We start from the raw sequence: 24760 nt of genomic DNA on the forward strand, positions 1-24760 counted from the left end.
CAAATGCCAGACTTGTATACGCCAGTAGTAATTTATGTGATGATCATATTTACAATTAAAATTATTGTTTTCTTATATCTATTTCAACTTTTCTCTGCTATTGCAATGCTTTTCCACCAGATGGTAACCAATAAAAGCAGTCAGAAAAGAGATTAGCAGAGTTAAAATAAATAAAAGTAAACTGAAACCAAAAGATTTTTCATAACTACAGAAATAACCAATTTGCAAAAATAAAAATCCTTTAAAACATCTTAGGAAAACTACTTCTCTGGTACTGATTTAGGGCAAATTCCTCAGCATTATCTTAATATTCTAGACCTCTTAATATTAGCTTTGAGTGTTACAGTATTTATTGATTCTTTAGAATATACGAATAGAGACTGATTTTAAATATTCTTCAAGTCTCACTTGTAAAGCACTGTATTTCTAAATATTCTGCGATGTGTATTTCCTGACAGTTCTTTTTATAACACTCATCTATCCTACTTACCCTGCAAAACTCAGGCATGTGGACTTGTCTCATCTGTGTGGAGCTTTCTCCTTTCTCCTTGTTAGTCTTGGCTTCTACATCAAGAACTCATTATTTGCAAAAACCAATTATCATTCCTGTCTGGATGCATTAAGATTTTTTTCTACAAGTCTTTCTCTCTCTATCACATTTTAAGCAACAATTTACATGAATTATTCATAGTGCCCATATTGCAGGCAAGGACTTTTTTATTAAATTTGATCATAATAATAGTTATTACCCTAGTCATGGCAGTTTTATGAGCATTCTTCAATGCCATTACCTGGAAAGATTTCAATCAAGAAATATAAAAGATGCAAATCAATTTCCATAATAAAATTAAACCACACTATCCATTCCTTCACTTTAGCAAAGGAGCTGATTGACAGGCTCTCTGTGATACCAGAAACTGATAGCATTCAGATATACATAGAGAGAGTGGGAAAACATACCTTCCTAAGAATTTCAGGGCATTTTCCTCCATTGTTGCTGCTTACTGTTTTCTAAATTCATTGAATATAATGTTTAAGAGAGAGTCTCTACAGATATGTACTTATAGGGTACTTTCTTTGCTGACAATCATTGGTTTCTGGAAAATAGTTGTGGTTATATAAGAATAAACATGGAATTAAATGCCATTTCTGCATTTTTTTTTTGTCTCACAATGGTTATGTAGTGCATAGCTAAGGAAAGCCACAAAGTCATTTTGAAAACAAGAATTTCTTGAATGTGTGTTTTCTCTAACTTGAGAATCCAAGATTTTTATACTTTATAATTTAAAATTATAATTAAAATTAACAGATTTTTCTAAATAGAATTTCCTTATTAATATTGACCATACTATGATTTCAGTCTGAAATCATTTTCCAAACATGCAGGGCTTTCATAGTTTAGAATTATTATGAAATAAGACCAGATTCTGTGTAAACAAGGGAACCTGATTGAAGTCCCTATGTTCTAAATTGAAAACATAAAAATAAAAAACTGATAGGCTAAAAAAAGAGTCCAACTTGGCGACTAAGAGACCAGGTGTACAGCTCTTACAGAGAAATCAGGTTCAATTCTCAAAACTGTAAGTATGTTAAATACCTGTCATCCAGCTCCAGGAGAATCCAAAGCCTCTGGCCTCCACAAGCATATATGTTCACATGAATACACACACACACACACACACACACACACACACACATAGACAATAAAATAACTTTTAAAAACAACAGTCAAAATGCAACTGAATGAGGCTACATATGTGTGTAAAACTTTATCACTGAGTGTGGAGGTAGAGAATATTTGGGAACACTGAACCTGCCTTTCTGAAACTAGTTCCAGTGAGAAGTCCTTGACTCAAGGGAATAAGTTATTGGTCTGGACATCTACTCTGATAAGTGAAAAAGAATGAAACTCATACCTGAACAAGTTAACCTTTTTCTTCACTTAACATGAGAATTACAGTGGATATATGTAATATACCCTTAGCTTATATGTGGAAGACTTGATCTCTACTGGTGGCATTATTTTGGGAGATAAAGGAAATTTAATGTTGTGCATCATGGCACATGCCTTTAATGCCAGTACTCAAGATGCCGGGGCAGTTACATCTCTGTGAGCTTGAAGCCAGCCTGGTCTACAGAGTGAGTCCATGACAATCCAGGCTCTGTTACACAGAGAAACACTAATTTGAAAAACCAAAATAATAAAATAAAATAAAGAATTAGACAAAAAGAGAAAAGAAAAGAAAACTTTACAAGTGGTACCTAATAGTAAGAGAGAAATTTTTTATAATTGCTGTCATAAAGTGAATAACACAATGCCTCTTGCCCTCTCCCCTACACCATTGTGTTTTACACAAGCTGAGAAGGGAGGGTACAGCCCTGATAGGTGAAAAACTCTGAAAAGGTGCATGAAAATGAATTCTTCATTCCTACCACTGGTTTTGCCCCATAGTTCCTCACAATGATGAAATGACTACTTCAAGGAGTGGTTCAAGAGTTTCACATTCTTGATGGACAACAGAGACCATCCCTTAAATTGGTGTGTGAAGTTTGGGATATATATGCTGAACGTAAGAAACTATCACACTAGCAGAACACAGAATTATCATCATTACACACAATAGCTAGAACAACACACACTGGTATCACTAGTGTTTGCTTAAACCTCTAATTTTTACTTTGTTATGCTTAGAAAATAGTTTGCAACTTAAAGTACAATATTAATTATCTGACTTTCATCAGAAGTACCAATTCCTCTTTAAAACACACACACACACACACACACACACACACACATTAGGAAAATTCGAAAACCCATCACCAGGTACTAAATCACTCTCTTCTCTATGAGATGTTGTTTGTACGAATAGAATCATGGACTGCAAATGAACACGGCCTCTATTCCCAGGCAATTCAGTTCTGAAAACCCATCTTGGTAGAATGATTGCATTTGTACAGTTTGAAAATTCATTTTAGTTTGCACCATGTATTCCATAGCTCCTAGATATGTTTTTTAAAAACTCTGACATTTGCTCAATTCCTGCTACTTGATGAAGGCATGAGTTAGTTCTAAAGGGACACCTTGTGCCAGGCTGTTTGCGTGAGAATGTTTTCCTTTATATATGTAAAAATATGTTAAAACAAATCAACCATATCCATATATATGTATATATATTATATATATTTACCCAAGAATGTCTGCTAAGTTTATTTACTTTAATATTTGCAATCTAACAGATGCTAGTATAACTAACAAAAACACTTGCCGCTTAAATTTGCAAAGTTTATTCAACCAAACATTTGCTTCAAAAGAATAAAGCAAGGCTTAGAAATCCTCTCAAAATATCCAGTGAACTCAATTAAGCATGTGATTGTTCTATTTTTTAATTTGCTGATATCAATTTATTTATAGTTGTGAATCTGATGGCAAAATTCAAAGTAAATATTCAAGGTGTCCTTAGGGAGTGTGTGTGAATGCAAATATATCCCCAGCAGCATGTTTGTAAAAAATCAGAGAGTTGATCCATAAATGCATCTCAGCATCTCAGTTACACATAATGAACCTAGTACTGATAACATAATAACAACCATGATTGACCTAGTAATAAACAGTTACAGGGTGTTGCACCTCCTTAGTTGCTGTCTGGCTTGCTTCTTTATTCCGTTTATACCATAAGCATTTGACTTTATATCACTGTAAAAAAAACATACACAAATGAATTCTATTGAAATTTGCTTGGGCTTATAGTTTCAGATATCTCAGTTCAGGTTCATCACTGCCATCTCCTCTCTGTTATGTGATTGACAGAGCAGCAATATAAGGAACATTTGCCAGAAGAAAGTTGCTCACTTAATGCTTTTCACAAACTAGGAGGAAAGGGCAGGAGTCCCAGTATCTTCTTCAGGAGCCTACCCTCACTGATCCCAATACCTTTTATTAGTTTCTCCCTCCTGAGGAATACATAATCTCCCAATAGCATCCTAGCACTAAGAATATGTTTAAGATGCCCTATTCATAGTCATTTAAAGTAAAAAAAAAAAAAAAAAGGAAACATAACATTAAGACCCTGACCCAGAATATTTTCTACCCATCTCAAAATGAAAAATGTGTGCAGTCTATTTCCAGGAGTTCCAGAAACTGTATTCCAGAATTGCCAAGAATTCCTATATAAAATCTCCTTTGAGTTTATATACAAACTTTGTTGTGCCTGTAAAAAATAAAAGTTAAAAAAATAAATATACTTACAACATACAATGATAACTATTCGTATCTAAGAGAAAGAAATAGACAAATATCAAAGGGGAATTAGACCACCAAAAGGTAAACACTAAAAAACGCAGTGTCACTAAAACCCAGAACACATGGAATTTGATGTGAGTCACCAAACTTCAAAGTAGTTCTATCCCTGTAGCTTTTCTGGCTACTGCCCTCATGGCTACTCTCTTGAGCTAGCTTAGTTCACAGCCAATAGTATTCTGCTGCAAATACCTCACTTTCTTGGAATCCCATATTTCCTGCCTTTTCCACTGTTTTATTAGCATCACTCCCGCAGCCTTTGTACTGTCCAGTTGGAGATGTCAACTGGGCCCTTCAACAGTGCCATTTATTACTTGTTCTTTCAACTTTAGTTCGAATTTTTACTGGGAGTAACTATGACTCTACAACTCCTTAAAATATTCTCAGTTTGTATGCTTTCTGTGTGTATGAAACACATGTGTGAAAGCATGCGTGCACTTGTATTCACAAATAGAGACCATACTCTAAGCTCATGTCTCATTCCTCGGACACCACCCACCTTGGTTTTGGAAACAGGATCTCTTATTTCTTTTGGAACTCCCATAGTACATTAGCCTGCTTGTCCATTGAGCCTCAGAGAGCGAGCCACCTGTCTTCTTCTTCCATAGCACCAGCATTACAATGCCTAATAATTTTATGTGGGTGCTTCTATAAATGGATCATTATGCTTCATTGTCAACCAATTATGTGACTAAACTCTTATTTTGTGTGATTTTCAAGGTGGCATTTTGTGGATTACATTAAGTTAATGCCAGTGTGAGTAGAAGTTGTGCCCACTTAGGCCATGGCTAACAAGACTCTGAGTACCTGGACTGCTCTACCAAGAGACATGAATCCCAGATAAACAACACCAAAGATCGCCCTAGTTCAGTTGGTTATTCTAGGGATCTTCTCACAAATGAAGGTCTTCAAGCCTGTGATGGATGCAATCTTACTGACTCTTGAGAGGTCATCAAGGAATCTTCTCTGATTTCTCAATGGAAAATTAGATTCTTTGGCAGCCACATCACCGTTGGATGTAACTTTTATCACACTTCTCTCTAGAAAAGCTACAAGCTTTTCAAATCATCCAATCTTCTGTGCTACAGTTCTCTGTATACCTGACAAAAGCCTGCCACTGATTGTGAAGGTGATGTAGCCTGAGTGTTATGTGGCCCTAAAATTTCCTCTACCTAATAAACCATTGTATCTCCTTTAGACTCAGCTTTCTGCAAGATACTAGAGCATTGACTGAATATTATGTGGATGACAAGCAGTCTAATTCCTGGTAGATTCCTCAATTCCATTAACCAGAAATATGGTTCTTTATTCTCAATATTTTTAATGACAATGTAACTTTCTCCATAAGTAGCCAGTTATACCTGTTAACAGAATTCTAGGCTTACCTTAGAGGCCAAGATTTCCCAATATTTTAAAATTCCTGTTTTAAGTCAAGTCCATCAAATTCTCTATTGTTTACTTTCACCATAGTCATATTCCTAATATGATAAGACATAATGACCAAAAGAACTAATTCGAGAAAGCATTTAGTTGGACTTATGATTCCAAAGAGTTAGAATCCATGATGGTAGTGTGAAGCCAAAGTAGTGAGAACAATTAGGTTCACATCTTGAACGCAACCAGGAAGCAGAGAGGCACTGGGGCTGATGGAAGACTTCTGAAACTTCTAAGAAAGCTATATGTCCTATTACTTTTCAAAGCATTATAAAATGAAGATCACGTATTAAAATAACTGATATCTATGAGATATTTCATTCAAACCATTATAGCTTCTGAACCAGATCATTGGGCACAATTACAAGAGCAATGTCACTCCATGGTATTAATTTTATTTGTTAGCATTCCACCCTTCGCTCTCCCGCCCTCCCCTCGTCTCTTTGTCACTGTCTCTGTCTCTGTCTCTCTCTGTCTCTCTGTATCTATCTATCTATCTATCTATCTATCTATCTATCTATCTATCTATCTCTTTCTCTCTCCCTCGGTGTGTATGTGTGTGTGTGTGTGTGTGTGTGTGTGTGTGTGTGTGGGTGGGTGTGTGTGTGTGTGTGTGTTTGTAAGGTAAATGGTACATATTCTTTCAATGAATGAAATAAAGGAAAAGAGACTTATTGTAGCTCACAGATCTAAGCTCAGTCCATGAACAGTTGTTTCAATTGTCATTGGATTGGTGATAGAGCAAAAGACTTAACAGGTAGGGCATGCTAGAGAAACATTGGTTATATTCTGTGGGTCTGCTAAGGTCACACTATCCTTCAAGGGCACACCTGAAATGCTAGTCTAACTCACTCTCGCTCCTCATTACTCCTACAGATTCTATCATCTCCTGACAATACTCAGCTTGTTGACAAGGCTGCAACACTTGCCCTTTGGGAGACTTAAGAAATCAAAATAAGTAGACACAATTTGTTCAAGGCAGAAACTTTTATTGTTTGAAAATGTATGCCTAAGCACTTGTAGCAAAACTTTCACTGGATTTTAAGACACTTTGAAGACAAGTGTGGCAGAGTTATGTTGTTTATGTAATTATGCACAGATACACAAACTCAGGTATATAAGATATCAGTTCTAAGAAATAGCTCAAACCCAAGGAAGTAAAAGAATCTGTTGGTCATAGAAATAAGCATATTTCATGATTCTAGAATCTACTATACAGGTTTTCCACTGAGAAACTATCACTATAGGTGCAAAGAAAACTTTGACAAACCAACCTTGATTTTTTTTAAGCATCACAAGTTTATTTTTCATTTGTCCTTCTCTATTTTAATGCTTTTCTTAGATAACAATAATGCTATTTTCCTGAAGATAAATATGAATGGTAGACCGCTTCCCTAGCATATATGAAGCCTTTGACTTACTCCACAGTACCATCCCACATGCATACACACCAAAAGTAATTTTATTAAATGAATAGAACCAACATTTTAGGCTAGTAATGATTAAAGACACTCTTAGTACACCCAAGTTATTTATGTGCTTTATGTAATTAAAATCAAAAGACAACCATCAGATTGATAACTTTTCCATTTATTAACTTCCTATGAAATCCCAACCCTCAGTTTTGCTTAATTTCTTATAACTTTGTTATTGGAATTTCTTTGCCAATGGTTTCACAATAGTAACAATAGTGATAGTTTCTCATTGAAAATACTGTATAGTTGATTCTAGAACCTTGAAGTATGCTCATTATTTTAACCTCAGGGATTTCACATTCTCTTTTAGTAACTTTTCTTGAATGGTGGGTGGGGCTGACACTCAAGTGTTTGTATATCTGTGTGTAACAATCACATAAGTAACATAGCTCCTCCACACTTGCCTTCAAACTGGCTTAAAATTCAGTAAAAGTTTTACTAGAAATGCTTAGACAGACGTTTTTTCAAACAGTAAGTGTATTTGACCCTATATAAATTGTTTCTACTTACTCTGTTATTCTTAAGGCATCCCAAAAGACAACAAATGTTAAAGCCTTGTCAGCAGTCTGTAGTGATGTTAGTAGGTGATGAAGTCTGTAGAATAATGAGAAATGTGAGGAAGTTAGACTAGCATTTCAGGTGTGCCCTGAATAGATATTGCAAGCCCAGAAGTTCCATTTAAGATAAACAGCTATTATCTATCATGCAATACTTTCTATGATATTTGTGGCATGTTAAATATAAATGAGTAATAAATGCTTTTTATGTAGTAATAACCTTGGACCTCTTGAGAGCCACAGCCCGACATTAACAGTAATATATATGGTACTTAAAGTACTTTGGTTATATTTTGGTTAGTTTATTTTTATTTTATATGTGTGCATGTTTCGATTGCATATATGTATGTGTAGCACATTCTTGCTTGCTCGCACACACAGTTCAGAAGACGGCATTGGATCCCTGAAACTGAAGTTACATGGGGCTGTGAATCACCATGCATATGCTGGGAACTCAATCCAAGTCCTCTAAAAGAACATTTAGTGCTGTTAAACACTAACCTATTGCTCCAACCCCACTTAAAATCTTAGGGTTGTACATTAGACCTATTATCTTATTTAAGTTTATTAGAATTTTAACAGTTATATTTGTGGTCAATGTTTAAATATTTGAAAAAACTAATTTATAAAGAGTTGCAGTCCTTATTTTCCCAGATTCAACATTAGAAACTAGCTATATATCATTTTAAAAGACTCATGCCCAATATATAAAATTTTAAGTTACAAATATAGATGCATTGAGTTTTCATTTTCACATCAATAAGAGCCCCAGGATAGAATAAACTTTAAAAAATACTGAATGTAGAAGAGAGGAAAATTACACCATTGTATACTCAGGTACTATCAAAGTTGAGTATACACAGTTTACTATTCAAGGGTCAGTGGGTGTTCTAAAGTTAATGAGAACATTGCCTTGGCCATGAATAAGAACAATGTGTCTTTGAAGAAAATATTCCAGACATATTCAGGAAGTACGTACTCCAATTTCATAATAGCGTCCACGATGTCTTGAAATATATGAAACCAAAGGTAAAAGACAGACACAAAGAAATAAAGCCATTCAATCCATTACAAAAAGAACATGATGATAAGCATGAATAATAAGACAGTTTTGTGACTCAAGATATGTTAAGAAAGGAAAACAATGAGATATTTCAAGTCTGTAGATTCAGCAATAGGTAATGAGTTTTGAAATTCCTATTATTATTCAAAAAACCAATACAAGAAAGTTTCCAATTTACAAAGAGAAGATCAAAAGAAAGATAGAAGGAAGGGAAAGTATTCATATGAATAAGTAATATAAATTCAAATTATGGATTTTTGTTATTTCTAAAGAGCAAAATAAATTCATAGAGGTAATGATAATATTTAATAAAAATGACCATTAACTGAATTAAATAAATTTCTAAATGTGCAGATTTATATGGCTCAATTCAGGGAAGACTGATGAACACATACAAATCTGTTGCCCTTAGATTTATTTATAATAATAAGTATCAGAAAAACAAGTTTAAAATTTATAGTTTTATATATGAAGAAATAATACAATACTTTTCTCAGAAAGGTAAGCATCAGAATTCTTTTAAAAGTTATGAATTTGGATGGCCTAAACTAACAATAAAATATTAAGTTGGATGAAATTGTAGGATGTAGAAATCTAGAATGTGTAGAATCAAACAATACTTTCAAGCCATCTGAAGCCTTAAAGTTTGACAGTGTAGGGTTTAGAGATTTAGTAATGTTAATGTTAATTTATGTTAATGTTATCAAATTAATGCTTCCAATCCAAAACTGCTCACATTTATCAGATGACACAAGAGCACACCAGACAAATGGCAAACCCAGGATGCTCCCCTTCTGAGACATCCGTATATAAAACAGAGACGTGTATTATCTCCAACTCAGGATGACACAAGTCTCAAATCAAGGTATAGGCAAGGTCTTCCTCCTTTTGAAAAATATAAAGGAATCTATCTTTCCTCGTTCTAGTATCTGGTAGTTGCCCATCATCTTCATCCTGTTTTTGCTTCCAACTGTCCACCTCTCCTTCTTACCACTTTTGTCACATAGCATTGTGTCACTCTAAGTATGTATATGTTCATTCTTTTCTGGAATTCCATTCCTTAGTAAGAAGACCTCATCTTAATCAAGTAAACCTTCAAGATTTTATGCACAGATAAATCACGACATGCGGGGAAAAAATAGTTATGACTTCAGCATTTCTTGGAACAAGATGAGTTATATAGTGTTGACCAAAAATCTTGCACAAGACACACACACTCACACACACACACACACACACACACACACACACACACACGGAAAGGGGCAGGGGGAGTAATCTTTTAGTAATAAACTTCTCAATTCATTTTCTTTTTTCATTCTGTCTGCACATTAATAAATAGAATATTGCCACCTACATTAGGCAGTGTTGACACCTTCTACCTTTAGAAATCTAATTTGGGAAAACCTACGTAGACCTGCCAGGAAGTTTGTTTCCATGATGATTCTAAATACAGTCAACCTGGCTATAAACACTAACAGTCTCAGCTTGCGAGAGTGATTATCAAGGCTGACAGCAGCTGAAGACTTTTTCACAGGAATCAGCAGGCAGTATACCTAGTCCCCATGAAAGCAAGGATCCTTTGGTTGGAGACTGCTAAGAGGAAGACAGAGGTACCAGGACTTTCAGTTATTCCAATAAAAACGCCCTTCCAGATTTATCAAGTATAGAGATATCATAAAATATTAAATCTTTCATTTCAACATATACCATATGGATAAGTGGGTGCTTTAGAATAAATTTAACACTCTGATATGACTGACAATTTTAGTGAACAGAAGAAATTGTTCTTCAAAAAGTGAACTAGGCTACAGGCCTGAGACCTAGAAGCAGAAGGCAACATGAAGAAGCAGTCATAATGAATGGACTTTAAAATCATATTCCTTCAACAAAGTACTTGTATCACATTGATAAAGATAATGCATTGCTCCTAAGACAGAATTGTATAGGAATCAAAGTCTTTGGTAGTATTGACACACATCAATAACATCAAGGGACAAATATGCTACTTTTCACCTCACATTGATTCTCTAATGAATCTGCCACACCTCTTTTTATTTTATTATAATTTATTGAGATTACATCCTGATTCTTTTTTTTAACCACATTGTATTTTATTTTCTTATTATATCTTTGCACAGCACACTTAATATTGTTATTTTTAGGTTAATAAGTGGCTGTGGAATTTAACTTAATGTATGCTATTTAGAGCCATTTTTTGCGCTTTAACTTAGTTGATTACCTTGATCAGTCGACCTTTATTTTTTTTTATTAATTTACTTTTGTTACATCTCAATGGTTATCCCCTCCCTTGTATCCTCCCATTCCTCCATTGCTCCCACTTCCCCTTATTCCCCTCCCCTATGACTGTTCCTAAGGGGGATTACCTTCCCCTGTATATGCTCATAGGGTATCAAGTCTCTTCTTGGTAACCTGCTGTCCTTCCTCTAAGTGCCACCAGGTCTCCCCCTCTAGGGGACATGGTCAAATGTGAGGCACCAGATCTAGCCAATGGTCAGAACATTCTCCACATTTGAGTGGAGAGTGGGATATGACTTTCTCACATCCTGATTCTTATCCCCTCCCTTGTATCTTCAAGTTCCCAGCCTCCCTTCTCTTCCACCCTATTTTCCCCTAGACCTCTGACAGAAGGGTACCCCTTCTCATGCCATATGACCACAGCCTATCAGGTCTCATTCAGATAGCCTGCTTCCCCTTCCTCTGTGTGCCCACTGTGCCTTCCCACCAAGGAGAAGTGATTAAATTGGAGGCACTGGAGTTCATGTCAGAAGAAGTCTTTGCTCTCCAGCAACTATGGAGAATGAACTGTCCATTGGCTAGATCTGAATAGAGGGTCTAGGTTTACTGCATGCTTTGTCCTTGGTTAGTACAGTAGTTTGTTCAAGACCCCCTGGGTCCAGATCCACCTGCCTTGATGGTCTCTTTGTGGGGCTCATGAAGCCTCTGGTTTCTTCCATCACTCCCCATTATTCTATACCATAATCATCTGAAGTCTACCAGCAAGTCCTGTCATCTGTCCCGGGTTCCCCCTGGGTGGAGTCTCTCAGAGGACATCTATGTTGGGCTAATATCCATATCGCTTGATTAAACCAACTTACAAGGATCAAAAGTAGAGATGTTCACAAGCTGTGTACATTTTAGGAGCCATTCATGTTGTGCACTGAGAAACAAGATCAGAGTCTTATATCTGTATCTGCAACTCCTCAAAAAGGAGAGAGTGTCCTATTATTTGTTTGTATATATTCTTCACATGTAGGCATGTGTATATGAATTTGGTTTCTACTTTGGCTATCAATGAAGCAGAACTCTAAGAAACCCTTACCTAAAATTCAGACTTTGAGGCAGTGCCTAAGTACTGCTATCTGTGAGTTTAGATGACCAATAGCAGTGGGTGTATGAGTCCAGCACTAAAATAACTATCAAAATTTGGCCATATTCTAAACTTTGGATCTTTTTACTTCAGAAAACTATATATATTAGGGGATAAAGAGCATCATCTCACTTGGTTTCATCATTTTTGATGGTGCCAATGTACCTTCCAGTCCTGTGGACTGAACCTCAAGAACTTATTCCCTTAGTTGATCTAATACACTTCTGCAGAGCCATGGTATGTAGTGAGGCACTGATGTTCCAGAGCAATGTGTCATCTGATAGGGACTAATAACCTTGACATTGTTGGTTGTCTATGTCAAAAGCCTCCAGTTTGTCACCACCCTGTATCAGATAGGACTCGATAGCAGAGATGAGCTTGTATGATATTGTCTCCATGACACAATGCTTCACAGCCCTCAACAGATAATAATAGGATCAGAACCTATCAAAGTCTTATTTTCAGCAAATCACAGAATATGTCCAATCACTAGAGCTCCAATTACATGTGTCTTTTATTAATTTATTAATTTTTTTTTTACTTTACAGCCCAGTTGTAGTCCCTCTCTCTCCTTGCCTCTAAGCCCCACCCTCCTTCCCCATACTCACTTCCTTATTCCCCAGAAAAGGGGAACCTCCCCACCCACCCACCCCAGCTCATCAAGTTGTATCAAGACTGAGTTTCTCTTCTTCCCCTGTGAACTGGAAAGGCAGTCTCATCAGGGTAAAGTGGTCAGAAATCAGACAACAGTGTCCAAGTCAGAGGAAGTTCATGGTCCCTTTACTAGTGGACCCACATGAAGCCTTAGCTGCCAGCTGCTATATCTATGTAAAGGACTAAGGTCCTGCCCATGCATGGTTCTTGTTTGGGGCTTCAGACGCCACAGGCCCCTCTGGTCCTTGGTTGGTTGGCTCTGTTTGTCCTCTTGTGGAGCTCTTGTCACCTCTAGGTGTTTCGTCCTTCCCTCCACTTTTCTACTACATCTGATTCAAACCACTGCTGGGTGAAGTCTCTTAGAGAAAAAGATCTGATAAGCTCTTTTCTGTCAGCATAGCAGAGTATTGTTAATATTTTTGCAAGTTGGCTCTCTTCCATGGAGTGGGTCTTTGGTTGAGCCAGGTGTTGGTTTCCCATTCTCTTAATTTCTGTTCTATCTGCTCTATCTTTATTTCAGCACATCTTATAGACAGGGTAATATTTGGGTCAAAGTTTTTCCTGGCTATTTGGAGTTCTCCTCCCTCCATTGGAAGTCTTGTCTAGTTAGAGGGTGTCTCCTTCAGTCTCCATAGCCCCTGCTACTAGGAGTCTCCCTGGCGTCCTCCTCATATCCTCCCACAGACTTATTCTGACTTAGGTCCTCAGCCTGTCACAGAGATGTTCCACGCAAATTATCTCTTTTCTCTGGTAGCCTTCTTTCCCTCTATCCATATATAGGGACCATAAAATATGTGTGTCTTTTTAAAGTGTATGTATTTGTGTGTGTGTGTGTGTGTGTGTGTGTGTGTGTGTGTGTGTGTGTGTGCATGAAAATGTGATTGTCCAAGTGTATGATTGTCATGATATAGTAAATCAATTATAATACACGGTTTACACCCAATACTTTGAAAGTGTTAATGCAAGCTGTTTAGGATAGTTAAGTAATACAAGCTAATTGTTAGTTGATCAAATCATGGTCATGTCAAATACTAGTCTATTTTAATCACAAGAATATACATCCTAGGTTTAATATATAGATAGGATTCCATAGATAGATAAATTAAAGTAGTTAAATAAAGTCCTCAAAAACCTCAGAGACAAACAGAGGTTGACATTTAAAGATGCTTCCAATATTTTAAAGATTCTTTGACAATAAGACAGTTAATTCCTGGCAACACCCAGCCTACCTCAAATAAGATGATGAGCATCAATGAAACTCTTTATTTAGATGGCTTCAAATGTGGCAAACCAGCAACTGGGCAATATGTTCTCATTTCTTCCACAGACAGAATTCTACCTAAAAATGGGCAAGCTTGTCTGCAGGCAGAATTGACAGCCAATCTCTGCCAAATAGGGTAAGCAAGTCTTTGATCGTTCCTGTGTCATAAATATGTCTGTCAGATATCCTGGGCCAGAAGCTGAAAATGATGCTCCAGCATTGGAAAGAGTTTTGGGTGACTGTTCAGGCAGTAAACTGTCTCCATCATTTTTTTCATTTTGGAAGCTGGTAACCTGTCCTTCTGGTTCACTCAGGTAAATATGTTGTATTCCTTCTCAAGTCTCTGATGGGGTTGAAGGCAAGATAGTTTAGTTTTATAATTAAGCTTATTTGTTTAGGGGGTAAGTTATTTTTAGACCTAGATAGATGTTTTAAGTTGGTAGAAATGAAATATGATAGATATTGATTTACATTCAGAATTTTAGACTCATCAAGATAGGAGAGATGTTTTCTTCAAGGTTGCCAAGTACAAATAACTAAAACACTATGAGAGTAACATCTATATAATTCATGATTGTTTCATGATTCTTCTGTTGTATGTATTGTATTTTATTTATGTGTAAAAAGAAAAAAGAAGAAGAAATCTTGTGAATCAGTTCTCACCTCTACTCTTTTTACTCTACACCACCAGATTATCTGTCTTCTGAGCTTCCAGGGAATCTTCTGTCTCTACTTTCTAGCCCTCTGTGGAAGCCAAGAGAATTTGGATTGAATCAGTCACCTTAGAGGGCAACTTTGAGCCAAAACACTTGAGTTGAACCAGCCTGCCAGAGTTCAGAAAGAGCTATAAGGATAATCTTATAAGTCTCAGCAGTTGGAAACATTCTATCTTAGCAGATAGAGGCTTGAAGCTGAAGCCTTCAAGGTCTGAGCTTACAGGAGATTATATTGTATGGTTGTACCTAGCGATAGCTAAAACAGAGAAAGGAGAAAGAAATGCTCTGGGCTCAGACAATGCTGGGTATTCATAAAGATTTGGTACAGTTTTTAATCTCATCCCTTCCTCTGACTAAATAAAAACAAGATTCACATAATACATATTTTTATTAGGAGGACAATAGTTAAATGTTGGATACACGGAGTCCCATGTTGTCAAGCCATTTAAAATCACAACCAAATTGTATTTAATTTTAGTTTGATATTCTTTATGATAGAGTACCCACAAACAATATGGGATTATCGTAAAAATCTAATAATTGGTTACTACATTCAGTCAAACAATACAACCAATGCTTAGGGTAGAATGTATGTGTTGATCTTCTGTTGTATAAATTATTGCATAGTTGGTACTTTCCTCAAGTTTACAGTGAGTAATATTTAGCACAACTGGAATTTGAATCCCAGTATTGATTAAGGCATATTTGATATTTTGTGCATCTCAATCAATGTTACCCACAGTTCACAACTGACATGGTACTGGCTCAAAAGCCATCTAATCAATGTTTTTATTTCAGTGATATATTTTTACTGAATGTTAGTTTTGCAACTAAATAAGATTCATGATTTTTCTTTCGTTATCCTCTCCTAGGCTCCATATTCCTCTTTATGTCAGCAAATGTACTTGGAGGAAAATAAGTGTTGGAACTTGTATTTTTTTAATCTCTTCTTCCTGGCAACTACAAATTAATATCTTTTGGTCCTTGGTATGATGGAAATTTTTATGGCAATACCCGCTGTTTTTTTATGTTAGTGTACCAAGTGATGTTCTGTTTTGTACCTGGTTTGTCTATTCATGGTACTTTAGTGCTTTGTTTCCTGTAACATGAGGATTAGCACTTCTCAATAGAAACATAAACAGTAACATAGAGGAAGGATACAGAGCCATACCACAAACCAGGAAAATGCTGAAAGAAGTTGTTAAAGTCTCCAGTTACAACAGTGGATATAGCTAACTGTCCTTTCAGTGGTATTACATTTTTGATTCATGCATTTTGATGAGCACATCACCGTTTAGGAACGTTATCTCCTCATATTAAATACTCTGGCATGATTTTGCAGGCCTCCCTTCATCCCTGATTCAAGTTCTTATTCTAAAATGTCACATTAGCTTTTTTCCCCCTTAGTGTTTGAATGCACTTTTCTTTCAATATTTTTGTTTCAAATTGTATGTATATTTAACACTCAATGCATAACAATTGCCTGGATGTTAAGCTTTGCATTTTCCTTTCATTTGATTTGATATTTTTATTATTGTTTGTATGGATATGTATTAGTGTAGTGCATGTGTTTGTGCTACATGTGCATATGTATGTCAGTGCGTACACCTGTGTGACTTGGTGGCAAAAATGTCAGGTACCATGCTCTGTCACATTCCCCTTCTTAATTTTGGAACAAAGTCTCTCATCGAACATGGAATTAGGCTACCAGCTAACTGGTATCAGCAGACTTTTAGCATACCTATAGACTGAGCTAATAGACATATAATGCAGTCACACTCAGCTTGTATATGGATATTGAGATCTGAAAGCCAGTCCTCAGGAATGAACATTAAGCACTCTTGCTCACTGAGCTATCTCTCTTAAGTCCCTCTCCTTTATAATTAATTGCTATTTAAAATAAAGTAATTTTAGGTGACAACGTTGTTTACTTACTTAGCCAGGTGTGATCCCACATGCCTTTATCCCAGCACTCAGAGAGACAGAGGCAGGCAGATCACTGTGAGTTTGATGTCAGCCTGGCCTGCAATTTGAGTCCAGGATAGCCAAGATGACACAGAGAAACGCTGTCTCAAAAACAAACAAACAAAAAATGTTTCCTTTCTGGTTACTAGTCTTATATTTCATTTTCTCTTGTTTTTTCCCAGAATTTACAGTGAACATGTATTTTTTGTGATATAATATTTCTATTATTTTATAGAATATATTCATATATGTAAATAAAATATACTTTGAAAAATAGTGGCTGTGAATACAGGAATCGTTGAAATGAAGCCATGGCAGTTAAAGGAGAAGGTTTAACATATATTATCATTTATAGTAAATTTTCAGAGAAGTTTCAAATAATTAGACCAAATTTTCCTTAGTGTTCTAGAAAAAATATAGAAGAAGGTAAGAAATAATAGGATTAGGAGATATATTAGTGAAGCAGAGGAAAGAGTAAATCACAGAATTAATAAACAAGACTTGGATCTTTGAAAACATCATTGATTTTTGGTTGTGAGCCTATCCTATAATGGCTGAGCCATCTCTCCAGCCACAGTTGAGTGGAGAGGGGGTCTGACTTTCAATCGAACTCTGGTGCCCCATATTTGACCACGTCCCCTGGATGAGGAGACCTGGTGGCACTCAGAGAAGGGATAGCAGACTACCAAGAAAAGACTTGATACCCTATGAGCATATACAGGGAGAGGAAGTCCCCCTCAGTCACAGTCATAGGGGAGGGGAATAAAGGGAAACTGGGAGAGATGGAGGAATGTGAGGATACAAGGGATGGGATAACAATGGACAAATTAATAAAATATATTAAACAGCTTTAAAAAAAGAAAACATCATTGAGATTGACAAGCCCTCAATCAACCTCCCATGAGAGAAAGGAGGAGTAAAGAAGAAAAGTGAAGATCCAAATTAAAATTATTATATATAAAAACACTAGCCCTATAGTTTCCCTTGAAAATTGTTGCTAAGAACTAAAAAGATAAAAGAATGACCTGCTTAAAGAAATGTTATTGGATTTTAGTTAGTGCATAGATATTTCTTGGAAACCTCTATGTGCACATTATACAATGTCAGAGAAAGGAAATGTTAGTAATATTTATTAATATAAAGGCCATAAGAATCTCACATCCAAAACAAGTAAGAAATAACTCAACAATATATGATGAACACATAGTGTAGTTCTCGATCAGTCTGGCCATCTGGTGAGTAAAGATCAGCCAAACCTTTCTTTGGTAGCATAAAATATGTCACAATGATGTCATATTGATGTGTGGATGACTGCCAAAACAAAATTGGACAATTGTTACTGGACATACTAATAAGAAATTTATGCAATATCTATTTTCTTGAACATAAAGGTAAAATTATTAATCAATCACATGACTGGTCATATTCTGGATCAGGACAATTCAGCCCAAACCCCTCCCCCAAGTCATTCTATTGGGAAATAATTAAAATAATAGAGATAAGGAAATCATTGGAAGAGAAGGCGAAATTTGTTCTTTTTGTGTCTGTACACTGTCTCTAACATTTCAGCTCATTGAACATGAGAGCTGTAGCTCCACAAGAGCCACAGTGTGGAGTCGCCATTGATCCCTCAGGCTGCTCTTGAACATCATAGATCACAGTGGAGAATCAGCAGTACAATCCTTTCCAAGAAAAGTTTTCTGAGCTCCCTTTAAAAAATCAAATGACTTTTCTCACAAAAAGGAACTTCAAATTAAAACACAATGTATGTGTATTTATAGTTTTAATATTTGGTATATTGATAACATCTATATCTATTAAAAATTTTTAAACTGCTTCTCAAGATCAATACAGAGTAACAGAGTGGGACTCATAAAAATAAATAAGGACAGACAGAATATGGCATTAAATACATTAAAATCTGTACTAAGACAGGAAATATTACATCATATTAGTCCCAAAATTATCCCAGTGCATCTTTTAATTTTTCAACATAGTCTTGTTGTCAATTTTTCTCCAAAATTTAAGGCTTTACATTTACTTTGTTTTAGTGCCAGGTGCAGTGGTGCACGCATGTAATCCTAGGACTCAGGGATTCAGAGGCAGAGGCAGGCAGATCTCTGTAAATTTGAGAACAATCAGGTCTACAAAATGAATCCAGGACAGCCACAGCTACACAGAGAAACTCTGTCTAGAAAAAAAAGCAAACAACCAAGAAAGACAGAGCAAGCAGAGGTAAGCTGTTTGCCAGATCAAGAACTGTGGTGATCTACACCGTGGAATTCTACTCAGCTATTGAAAGTAAAGAAATAATGAAAATTTCAGGCAAATGAATGGAACTAGAAAACATTATCCTGAGTGAGGTAATCCAGAAGCTGGAAGACATGCATGGTATGTACTCACTTATAAATGGATTTTAGACATATAGTACAGGATTAACATAAAACATTGCACAGGTCCAAAGAAGATAGCTGACAAGGAGGATCCAAGGGAGGATGCTCAAATCTCGCAAAGAAGAGGAAATAGAAAAGACAGAGGTAGTGGTTGAAGAGAGTGAATTAGGTAGGAGATGGAGCACAGAGAGATATGAGAATGGAGATCTGACCTGAGGAGAGTGGAGCAGGAGGACAGAAGGCCTGCAGGAGAAGGAAAACTGTAGGTGGAGCCATCTCTGTGACAAGCTGGAGACCTAAGTCAGGGTAGGCTCCCAAGAGAATATGAGGGGGATTCTGACCCCCTCACCCACAACTCACCCACAAAAACTCTGACCAATAATTTACCATGCCTACAAGATATGCAGGGGTAAAGATAGAGCACATAGATCAGAGATTGAGGGAATGTCCGACCAATGCCTGGCTCAAACCAAGACGCACGCCATGGGAGAGAGCCAACTCATGAGACTATTAATGATGTTCTGCTATTATTGCAGAAAGAAACCTAGCAGATTTGCCCTCTGAGAGGCTACACCCAGTGGCATTTGAAACATATGCTGAGTCTGATAGCCAAATACCAGGCAATGCTTAGGGAGTCTTATGAAAAAGTGAGGGGAAGGAGAAAATAACCTGGTGATGGAAGGTGGTCCATAAGGAGACCAGCAGAACCAACTCTCCAGGGCCCAGAGAGGCTTTCTGACACTGAAGCACCAATCAAGAACCATGTGTGGACTGGACTTAGACCCTTACATAGATGTATTCAATGGGCAGATCGGGCTGTGTGTGGGACCTCTAGTAAGGGGTCTGGGGCTGTCTATGCCTTGGACTCTGTTGCCAGATTTTTGATCAGTTCCTTCAGGCAGGACTGCCTTTCCAGGCCAATGGGGAAAATTATGTGCTCAGTCCTGATGTGACTTGTTGATCTGGCATGGATGGGAAGCCCCCTCCCCCCCCCATTTTTTTTTGAAGAAGAATAGAGGAAGAGAGAGGGGGAATGAGGAAGGGAGGGTGGGACTGGGAGAATAGGAGGAATGGGGGTGTGACCAGGTTGTAAAGTGATTTTTTTAAGTTGCATGCTGCCAAGGAGTGGGGGGAAGTACTTGCTTTAGTTTTGAATAAATATCATATACATTCTCCCCCCAAACAATATCAATAATATCTAGTGCCTGCTCATTGCCTTTGGATGGAAGTTCATGATACTCTTTTTAGATGTGATTTGTGTGATGAGTGTGTGTGTGTGTCTGTGTGTGTCTGTGTGTGTGTGTGTGTGTGTGTGTGTGTGTACAGTGAAGCTTCTTTTTTACTGATATATTTAATCTCTTCTTTTATAGGCCAATTGTAAGTCATTAATGATGAGATTTGTCATTACTAGACTTTTCTTCTTTTATGCTATATTTACAAACTTGCTTAAGTAATTCTTGTTTAAAAAATAATTAAATAACAAAGCTCTCAGTATGTGGAGATCAAAAATGGGCATGTTTTTTTTTCATATTCTAAGCTCAGAGATGTGTTTTCCTTAGACTACCAACATGTTGCAGCATTCACTGTACTCCATAATCTGATATTGACAATAAACATATGAATTCCATTTGGATTCTTGAGTCCATTTGGTTTTACCTACCTTTATTGCTGGAAAAAAAACAATTTAATTATCTCTCTTAAAAATTCTATGGTCTTCCTACAACTAAACCTAAAACAATTATCTTTCTTTTGTTTCTTCATTTATAAGCCCTATTTACCAGAATGTATCACTCCATATTATAACTACTTCTCCTTTGCTTTTAGTGTAGCATACATGACTTGTAATGATGCTATCAGTAGAAAACTTTTACATACTTTTACACTCTATAAAACTGTCTTGAAAATGTCAAAATATTGGTGAGATAGCCTTTCTTACTGCCATGTCTTGGGAAAGTTCCATAATGTAGCCTCATAAAAGATCCTGGAGAGGTTTCCAGAGGGTGCAAACAATAAATTAAATTTTATAGTTACCTAGATTGCAGTTTTATTTTTTTTTTCCACCTTGGCTTAAATGTTGAGTTTGAATGTTTTCTACATATCATTCTGATTTGGATGAAGGAGAGAATGAGAGAAGGGAAAAGGAAGGAGAGAGCGGGAGAGAGAGAGAGAAAGAGAGACAGAGACAGAGACAGAGACAGAGACAGAGACAGAGACAGAGACAGAGACAGAGAAAACAAGCTCATCAATGATAAATCCTGTTCATCAGAGACTTTTAGGTTTGTTTAGGTTTGGTTTGATTTAGTTTGGTTTAGTTTGGTTTTGCTGTGATTGTTTGTTATCTATCACAAGAAAAACTTTCTGGTGAATGGACAATGAGGGTAGGACAGGAAATCATTATGCTATCAAGGAAAATATGACCTTCAATCCTTGTGAATTAATTATTTCTAGAGAATTTGATAGTAAACTATAAGGACTTCAAAATAATGGAAACCTACTATATCACAACTAATTAACTTCCTTCCATATTAATTATTTCTGTTTTATGCTCAAGATACTGTGATCATAAGTGATTTATGGAAGATTTTAATTTGTTTTGTGGTTCTAGAGAGAAAAGAGTCCACAATGGCAATGCAGCCTTGCTGCAAACAGTAGATGTGACAGGAGAAATAGGAATCTGAGACATCACATCTTCATCCACAAATGTGAAACACGAAGCAAACTAGACCTGGGGCTAGGTCATCAACATGCCAATGACATATTTTTCAAATATGGCTGGACCACCTTTTCAAACAGCACCACCAACTCCAGACCAAAGTTCAAATATAGTAAAAAGTATCAATTGTGTTTTGAAATTTAACACAGTGTTGTTATACATTGGATATGTCATATCCAATACAAGTGTACATATCTGAGTTCCAGCTATCTTCAGGATCTTTGTGTGCATATATATTTTCTCTCTATATATATAATATGTATGGTGTCAGATATCCTTATTAAATACCACCATTTGCTCCTCTTTTTCTTACTGAACACATAATCAGTCATTAAATACTATCGTCTTTACTTCCTAAATTATTCCTCAATCTCTGCTCTGTTTCCTTCCTTTTATTTTTATTTCTGCTCTATCTCTAAACAAACTATTCCTACTTTGGTAATCCCATCCTTGTCCTTGGCTATTTGATTTATGAATTAGTATTCCTGTTTCACTCATATGAAGGATTATCGAAATCAACATATTTCTTCACTCACCTGCCTTGAACCATCCCATCATGTGATTACAAATTCTGCATAGCATATGAAAATTTTCCATTTGGTTTACAAAGCCTCGTGGTTTATTCTCATACTTTCTTTTTTTTAATTTTATTAATTTATTCAGATTACAACTCAACTGCCATCCAATCACTTGTATCCTCCCTCCTGCTTTCACCCCATTCTGCTCCACTAGGTCTATGACCAAGGGGGACCTCCTCCCCCACTGTATATTCATAGACTATCAAGTCTCATCTTGATAGCCTGCTTATTCTTTCTTTGAATGCCAACTGGCCTCCCCACCAAGGGGAGGTGGTCAAATATGGAGCACCAGAGTTCATGTCAAAGTACTGCATGAGAGAAAGATCAGGCCACATGCGAAGCCAAGAGCTTCAGAATAGGCATGTACCAGTACTCCATGGGTTAGGATAGAGCAAACATCCACACTCAGACTTAACTGAAAGGAAAAGGAAAATTCTCCACAATAAGGACATACTTCAGAAGTTTATGACCACTAAGCCAATTATACAGAGGACAGTGGAAAAAACTACTTTGATCTGAAGATAAAGTTAAACACACCCAAGATGGAAGAGGAAGCAAACACACACAGAACACTGACTCAAAAGAATTAGTGCAAAGTACCATAATATTAAAAGACAGGAATCAATTCAGTTCAATAATAACTCGTAGAAAATTTATTTCTAGACTTTTGTAGGAAGTGCATTAACATTGCATAACATATCTACTTCTTTGGTGTTTTAATGGTATCTATTTAATATCATGTCAGAGCTGCCTTACACATACTCTCATTCGATCATTTACTCCTAGGTTGAATTAGGAATAATTGACCTTGTGTTTAGAAGTAAACACTGGCTTTTTTCAGGGTATAGCAGTAAATAAATAAAATCAGAGATAAATTATATCACACTATTGCCAACTTACTTTGGACTACTGTAACAAAGTACACAGGCTAAATACAAACTATAGACATGTCATTTGTCAGTTCTGCCTTGTGAAAATCCAAGACAAAGTTATCAACATAGTCACCCATAGTGACTGTCTATGTTTGCATTCCAGGCTTCAGACCTGTATCTTCAGACAGTGTGACAAGGAAATTGTTCTGCGACTTTTCCTGTAAGGATATGAAGCCTATTCACAGAGAATCTATTGCCTTCCAATAGATAACCTCCAAAGATTATCATATTGGAGACTAGATTTAAACATAGAGATGGAAGAAGTGTAACAGTTCGGGGATAAAGCCACCTCCCAAAGGTTCATTATTAAATGCTGATTCCTCAATGTAAGAAATAATCTGGAGTGAGCTTTTGGGGAGTGACCAATTCATAATTTGATGACACTGGAAAATATTAACTGTTTTGAGAAGTGGGGTTGTCTAAGGAGAAGAAATAGAGCATGAGAGTGTGTTCTCTGAGACTGTATCTTGTCGCAGGCACCTTCCTCTGTCACCCTGTTTGTCGTGTCTACTGTATGATGGGGCACCTTGATTCACTGCATCCTCCCACCATGGCTCATCACCTACTGTGATGTTGTGCCTCATCGTCTGCAGGAACAGGCCCAATGGAACCATGCATCAGAAGGAATTTCTCCTTTCAATTGTTTTTTATTCCACGTGTATTTGCCACACAATGGAATGTCTGATTAAAACAAAAAGAGACATTGATATTCAGCCCACAGCTAATACTTTCTAGAAAATGAAATAATCCATAATTAAATAGAGGTGCGCTGTTATGTTTTCATGATTTATAGCTGAGAGACCTTGATCTTTTACACGAATAAGGTCAGAGTTGCAGCAGTGAATTACAAAGAACAGCTTTGAGAGAACATGCTAATAACTGATTTGGCAGGGCTGGGGGTGGGGGGAACTTGACTTAGATTTTCTCAGTGCTGTTCATTTGTCTAACTGAAATGAGCAGGTTTTAGAGTAGGTGTTCTTTTACTTTACACTTGTTGAAAACTATACTGTTTATGTCAGCCAAATGACTTAGTTGGAAGGAAAAGAAAATTCAGAAGTGTTTTCTGTATGAATTGAAATAATTCAGGAAAAGAAAGAGTAAAATATTTTGCTGTATAGTAGCTATTTTGTAGCATTTGAGTTTAGATTGAAAAAATCCAATGCTGCGGTCACGTATCTTATGTGATATTAGTATTTAATACATAACCTTATATAACTTTAAGGTCAAATAATAGACATTCATGAGCTATTACTTTGGTAAATAAAGATAACAATAAACCCTTCAGTGTAGGTTAGCACTAGTTTCATTTCACCACTTGTTTCACACAAATG

At 36.4% G+C, this 24760-nt stretch overlaps 1 pseudogene across 1 annotated transcript in view; it reads left to right on the forward strand.

Moving 5' to 3' along the window:
- The first annotated feature begins 2337 nt into the window (after positions 1-2337).
- LOC311595066 (actin-related protein 2/3 complex subunit 1B-like) overlaps positions 2338-24760 on the forward strand; it is a 93864-nt pseudogene continuing 71441 nt past the window's right edge. The window contains exon 1 of the transcript XR_014783610.1: positions 2338-2344. The product of XR_014783610.1 is annotated as an actin-related protein 2/3 complex subunit 1B-like (transcript). The remainder of the gene's footprint in view (positions 2345-24760) is intronic.

Source organism: Acomys minous (genome assembly GCF_964271855.1).
Source record: "Acomys minous genome assembly, chromosome: 3".
In the NCBI taxonomy this organism is placed as follows: domain Eukaryota; kingdom Metazoa; phylum Chordata; class Mammalia; order Rodentia; family Muridae; genus Acomys; species Acomys minous.